A 6,886-nucleotide genomic window follows, 5' to 3' on the forward strand; every position below is an offset into this window, starting at 1 on the left:
CCAACACCTATGATTCTCATTTCATGCCTAAATGTGCTCGTAAAACACCAAGAACAAAACCACAGTAATATAGCCTTCTTGATGTATGCAGTGATGCAATCCTAGGCTGCATCTTGGATAGTGCATATAAGTGCCCAATCTTGGACAAAGAAAAGGTACACTGTATATGGTTTAATCATTGTATCAACTGAAAAAATCGTTCCAGGAGTTTTACGATGTGCACATATTCCAGAAAACAGCCCCACATCGAGATTACAACCCTCCTTGTTTTGACGAACTGCTACACAATCATGAACAACAAATAGTACCACCGTATGGAATTTTTGTTAGTTCTTGTGCAACAGTAGATAAGGTGTAGTATTTTAGGCACCTCTTCTATCTCACTACATGCAATTTCTCCTGGCTCGTTTACCAATAATGCACAATAGTAGACAAACTGTACTAAAGCTAGCAATTCTCAATTCCTAACACTATCGGCACTGATAAAATGACAGTTTAAATACTAATCTGAACACACCATGGGCATAAATCAGGGTATGGGGTACATCGTCGGAGGTGGACTGGTGGGACATGAAGGAAGAAGGTGAGTTCGTGGGGTGAGAGAGAGGAGTGGGTCCTGGAGCACAGGCGCACAGGGCGGAGATACGAGGGCTCGGGATGGATGGATTCGTTTGTGTTGGGCTTTCGGCACCGACCGCCCAGCACCTGGAACCGCGATTTTAATAGGACGGTAGGAAAGGGTGTGTGCTCAGGACCTCTAAAAAGTGCAGCTGCACTTTTTAGAATTTAGGTTTTAGGACGTGACTAGGGAGCACCCATGTGCTCCCTAGCGTTCTGTGGCACACACCCCATTTAAGGAAAACTTTCTCAAAGAGGAACCAAAAAGGAAAATCACAACTGTTGGCCGCGTGACGCACAAACCAAAAAAAAAGAGAGGTCTCCCATTCCAAACAGGGGCGTATAAAAGTCCCACACACTATCTTTCCCCCCAACCCAACACATGGCTCTGACATCTCCCTGGTCTTCTTCCTCCTGGATCTCAATCCAGATGAAAGCTCCATCTCGCCCCATCTCCTCTGATGGCATGACAAGGCACTAAGAACTGCAGAAAAATAGGAACTATCATCAATTTCGTACTACAGGTACCCCTGTACATCCAACCCATCCCTCCTCCACCCAAATTCAACAGTACAAGGGACAGTAAAAATCCTAAGAAAGAAGGTTATAATTGTTCAGGAAAAACAGGAATCCTGCAAGAAAGAGTTGCCTACAACAGTGAAAAATCCTAGTAAAATGGTTGTGAGACACTTTTTGCTAGATTTGTATGATACTCTTGTGTGACATTTTGGTTAGACAAGTTGTCGTGTTGTAGGCAACTTTAATAAGTGTGTAAGTTGCCTGGTCTAGGTGGACTTGCCTAACCCCTGGTTTTTAGTCCAATTGAATAAGTGTGTCTATGTGTGTGCTTGTAAACTTGGGGATATGTCTTTGAGGTGCCTGAAAACAGAAAGCATGTGGTCATTAAGAACAAGGGGAAAGAAGAGAAGCTTACCCCTCATGCCCTTCTTCTTCTTCTCCCCCATGCAAATAGTGGATCATTTCCTCCTCCACAATCGGAAGGACCCTGCAACGGCTGCCCCATTGGAGGTTAAAAATGGAAAAAAGAATCTACCAATCTTCACACAAAGGAAGAAGAGATAGGAGGTGTGATTATCTCACCTTGTTTTTTCACCATCTGATTGCACCTTCTTCCAAGTCTTCTCCCTTGTTTTTCCCAGATCCATGTGCAGCTAGTATCGTTTTTTGTATCAGGCCTGTTGCGAAAAAGAAACGACAAAACCAAAATGTGAGCAACTGTAGTGGATTTTGTAAGCAAATCAGGTATTGATAACAAAGCAACTCTTGGCAGGACATGAACCACACCGTCTATTTTTCGTTTTTATTTTTTTCAAGTACTTGCTGTTGTGGCTTTAGGTTGCGTTTGGACTAGAAAAAAGTGTGTTGAAAATCAAAACAAAAAACAGCAGCACTTGGCTTTGTTTTAAGCAAAAACAGTGTTAAGAGCAAGCAACTCATGTGTGCTCGTGTGCTAGAACTAAAAAGATATGAAAAAGAAGTGTGGGCAACTACTGGGGCACTATTTTTAAGCAAGTAAAAAAGGGTGGAAAAAGGGTAAGCAATTCATGTATCTATTACTCCCTCCATTTTAATATAAGACCTTTTAGATATTCCTACATATTTTAGAGTGTAGATTCACTCATTTCGCTCCGTTTGTAGTCCGTATTGAAATCTCTAAAAGGTCTTATATTTAGGTATGGAGGGAATAGTTTTCTTTGTACAGTGGATGTGGTGATTTTTTTTAAAAACAGTACCAACATCTAGGTGGGCTGTTTTAAGCAACTCCAGTTCTGCCATTAAGCAACTTCTGTGTGCTCGTGCGCGCTGGCAGTGAGTAACTGATTTCCTGCCAATTACTAACATACAAGTTATAGGTTTGTTGTTTGGAGAAACTTGAAATAATTTGCCTACACAAACTTCAAGTAAGTGGGTGTGGAAAGGAGGTTTTGTGTCATGTAAATCACACATTCGGAAACAGGCATGTCACAGTTTTACTAAACACAAGGCAAGTCACATGCTTAACACTAGCAAGTCAAATTCAAATTTCAAGCAAGTCATGCTCAACATCAGCTGCAATGCACTGTGTACAATGAAACACACAAGTTTTATGGTTGGTTTGTTTGGAAAACTTAGAAATAATTTGCCTAAAAAAACTTCAACTGTGAGGGGAGAGAGGGTTATGTGTTAGGTAAATCAGACATCTAGAATGCAAAGTCCAGTTAACCTAAGAAAGAATAGGCAAGCCACATACTTAACACTAGCAAGTCGCATTAAAATTTCAAGCAAGTCCTACTCAAAATGTCAAACAAACCATGTTGGTGTTTGAAAAGGGGAAAAGAAAAAAAGCTTACCTGCAGCTAGTGTTGATATGTGACTTGGACATTTAAATGCGATTTTCTAGTGTTGAGTATGTTATATGCTTGGCATTTGGTGTGACTTGCATGTTCTGCATGTGTGATTTGCCTGACACACAACCCCCTATCCCCTAGGCCTATGCCGAACATTTGTATGTGATCTAACATTTGTGTGTAACTTGCTTGTTCTGTGTGCCAATTGCCTGGTCTACTAGTGTAACATTTGTGCTCCATTTTTTAGGCAACTTTCATCTTGTACCAGGCAACTAGTGATTGTTATTTAGGCAACTTTGTCTCTTACCGCAACAGCGGAATAGCAACAATGGGGTGGAAGCTGAAGGAGCAAGGAGCTGCTGAAGGTGACGGCGTAGACGGGCCTTGTACCAGACGACTAACGGTGTTGAATATGGTATAATTGAAAATGGTTTGCTTGTTTGGTGGACCAAATGAAAAGCTACTTCAGTATTAACAAAATATCTACGAAAGTTAGGTGATTTAGGCAAGTACTGTTTACATGTAGTCAATTTATCCTATTGGAAATACCAACTTCTGTAAAAATTAAATCAACTTGTTGCTAAAAAATCTGGGCAACTGACATCAGCATCTCTAGCAACTACTCCCTCTGTTCCTAAATACTTGTCTTTTTAGAGATTTCAACAAGTGACTACATACGGCGCAAAATGAGTGAATCTACATTTTAAAATATGTCTACATACATCCGTATGTTGAGTCCATTTGAAATGCCTAAAAAGACAAGTATTTGGGAACGGAGGGAGTAACTATCATGCGTTGGGCAAATTTTAAAGTTTTGGGCGAAATAAAACCCAACACTCTCAGGAGCGGATCTCTGGGCAACTTGCGTGTGCATTTCTAGCAACTAACTATCATGAGTTTGGGCAAGTTTTGAACACTTCCGGCTCAAAATTGTCAACGCTTCCAGCCCACTGCATCCTATAGATGTCGACCTCTGGCCAACTAAGAGGCTGTTTGGTTGGAGACTAGGGGCGCCACATTTCTTTAGCCGCACTTGGGGCGCGCCACGGAGTGTGGCGTTGAAAACGAGCGCCAGAGAGTGTGGCGAGAAATCAACTACAAAAAGCACTGCACATGTGTGGCGAGCCTAACCTTAGGAGGCAACCAAACAGCAGCCTAGGTGGCTGTGGCGCGCCGCACCTTTGGCGTGGCAAGGTGCGGCCAGTAACCAAACAGCCCCTAAGTATCATGAGTTGGGCAAGTTTTGAACACTTGCGGCTCAAAATCGTCAACGCTCCCCCTCCTGCATCCCATAAATGCTGATCTCTTGGCAAGTAACTATCATTAGTTAGGCAACTTTGCATTACAGTAAGGCAACCTCTAATTATTGGTGGGGTGAGTCTATATGCACATACTTTTGCAAAAACAAACCAATATGAAATCCGACTGATCAATCTCATTATTCTACATAGAACTACTACTCTCAAATCTCCCATAGGTAATAGAAAATTTATTTTAGGCAACTTACTGGCATTATTAGGCAAGTTAGGGCAAATCTATTGACTAGACAAAATACACAATTTTGCTGGAACTCAAATGCACAAAAAAATTACAGGTCGCAGGACGGATCATGTGCCCATAACAATGCAGCGACAAAAACTACATTTAGTACATAAAAACGGTACTCTAATAATTAACCCTTTTTACTGTCTAGTGTATATCCATTTTAAAAATACAAAATGTTGTAACTACTCCAACACCAATCAAATCAACAACCTAGGAGGCACGTCATACACATTGGTTATCTATGCCAACACCTATGATCCTCATTTCATGCCTAAATGTGCTCGTAAAACACCAAGAACAAAACCACAGTAATATAGCCTTCTTGATGTATGCAGTGATGCAATCCTAGGCTGCATCTTGGATAGTGCATATAAGTGCCCAATCTTGGACAAAGAAAAGGTACACTGTATATGGTTTAATCATTGTATCAACTGAAAAAATCGTTCCAGGAGTTTTACGATGTGCACATATTCCAGAAAACAGCCCCACATCGAGATTACAACCCTCCTTGTTTTGACGAACTGCTACACAATCGTGAACAACTAATAGTACCACTGTATGGAATTTTTGTTCTAGTTCTTGTGCAACAGTAGATAAGGTGTAGTATTTTAGGCACCTCTTCTATCTCATTACATGCAATTTCTCCTGGCTCGTTTAGCAACAATGCACAATAGTAGACAAACTGTACTAAAGCTAGCAATTCTCAATTCCTAACACTATCGCCACTGATAAAATGACAGTTTAAATACTAATCTGAACACACCATGGGCATAAATCAGGGGCATGTTGTCAGCCAACTCAAGTAGGAAAAGGTACTTGCCAGGTTAGAAGGGGATTTGTTAAGTGGTGATTTTACCCATGTGAGCAACTCCTGCACTGCTTCCTCTGCATCGGCATCCTCGTAGTGGGGTGTAGAGCAGAATCGGATGCAGGCCAAGGGCATGCACAGGACAGCTAGCCACCGCAGGGTTATACCTGCAGGTGGGCTGGGCGCAACGAAATAAACGCGCAAGTGTGGGCAGCCCCCACCATGGCATCTGAGCGCCGCGCCGCGGCATGCTGATCCCGTGTGCGGCCGAGCCCCATGTGCTGTGCGCGCTTGGATGGGGACTGTAGGGGATCTTCGAGGAGCGTGCAAGCAGAGGGGGCATCGCTGGTTGGAATCTGAGGCGGGCGGCCAGAGGGGCCCCTACCTTCTTTTGTTGTAGTCGTAGGACGGGAAGGGCCCGGATCCGACATGAATCGAAGGTCCCAACCGCGGGATGCATCGACCCGACGAGGGGTCGACGCGGCGGTGCGCGGGACGACGCCGGGAGGGAGAAGCGGGGCGCGGCCCGTGTCGACGCCGGTCGGGTGCGGGGGAGCGCATCTGCTCGCGCAGGATGCTTCGCTGCCGGTCAGGGTATGGGGTACGTCGTCGGAGGTGGACTGGGGGAGCACAGCGGATCTCGCTGGGGCATGGAGGAAGAAGGTGAGTTCGTGGGGTGAGAGAGAGGAGTGGGTCCTGGAGCACGGCGCACAGGGCGGAGACACGGGGGCTCGGGATGGATGGATTCGTTTGTGTTGGGCTTTCGGCACCGACCGCCCAGCACCTGGAACCGCGATTCGGACGGTAGGAACCTCTAAAAAGTGCAGCTGCATTTTTTAGAATTTAGGTTTTATTATAGTAATCAAACTTTACCCATGTGGAGTTTCAGCTGCAGACTCCAGTATGTCCAACTCGCTGCTCCGGCTGTCATCGGAAGGAAAGATCCTGAATAAACAGAGGAAGCGCCTGTTCTTTTAATAAAAAACAGAGGAAGCTGAAACAGAGACAGGTCAGTCCGGCTCATCCATCGGCCGGATCAAGTACCTGCTACTCCCTCCGTTCGGAATCACTTGTCGCGAAAATGGATGTATTTAGATGTATTTTAGTTCTAAATACATCCATTTCCGAAACAAGTAATTTCGAACGGAGGGAGCAGATCCTCTCCGGAACGCAGCCGCGACGAACTCCGGCAGCGTCGTGCCGTAGCCGAGCCCACCGCCTTCCCTTCGCGGCAAGGATCTTCGGGACGGTGACTCCGTAGCTGTACACGTCGCCGGCCGTGGACAAGCTCTCCATCGTGCCGTACTCTGCACAGCACACCAAGCACAAGAGTTTCTTCTGACAAGTGATCGTGACGGAGGTACTAGTGTTGCAGAGACGGCCGAACAGTAGGTTGTTACCTGCTGCGACGTAGCCGATCGTGCCCCTGATGCCGATGGTGCTCTCGGTGCCTCCAGCGGAGTCGAAGAGCAGCAGCTTGGCGAGGCCCAAGTCGCCGGTGCGGGCCGTCATGTCGTTGCCGAGGAGGACATTGCCCGGCTTGAGGCCGCAGTGCACGATCGGCGGG

General features: G+C 45.3%; 1 long non-coding RNA gene across 2 annotated transcripts; it reads right to left on the reverse strand.

The window, feature by feature from the left end:
* Positions 1-6,070, reverse strand: LOC119341054. 2 transcript variants are annotated; one of them, XR_005164860.1, is made up of 4 exons: positions 5,705-6,070; positions 1,720-1,814; positions 1,553-1,633; positions 1-1,102 (listed from the first exon to the last, which is right to left on the reverse strand). It is a non-coding gene; the product is annotated as an uncharacterized LOC119341054 (long non-coding RNA). The 2 variants fall into 2 exon arrangements; XR_005164859.1 differs by having other exon boundaries at positions 5,368-6,069.
* Positions 6,071-6,886: the final 816 nt, after the last annotated feature.

The sequence above is a fragment of the Triticum dicoccoides genome, chromosome 7B, assembly GCF_002162155.2.
Source record: "Triticum dicoccoides isolate Atlit2015 ecotype Zavitan chromosome 7B, WEW_v2.0, whole genome shotgun sequence".
NCBI classification, from domain to species: Eukaryota; Viridiplantae; Streptophyta; class Magnoliopsida; order Poales; family Poaceae; genus Triticum; species Triticum dicoccoides.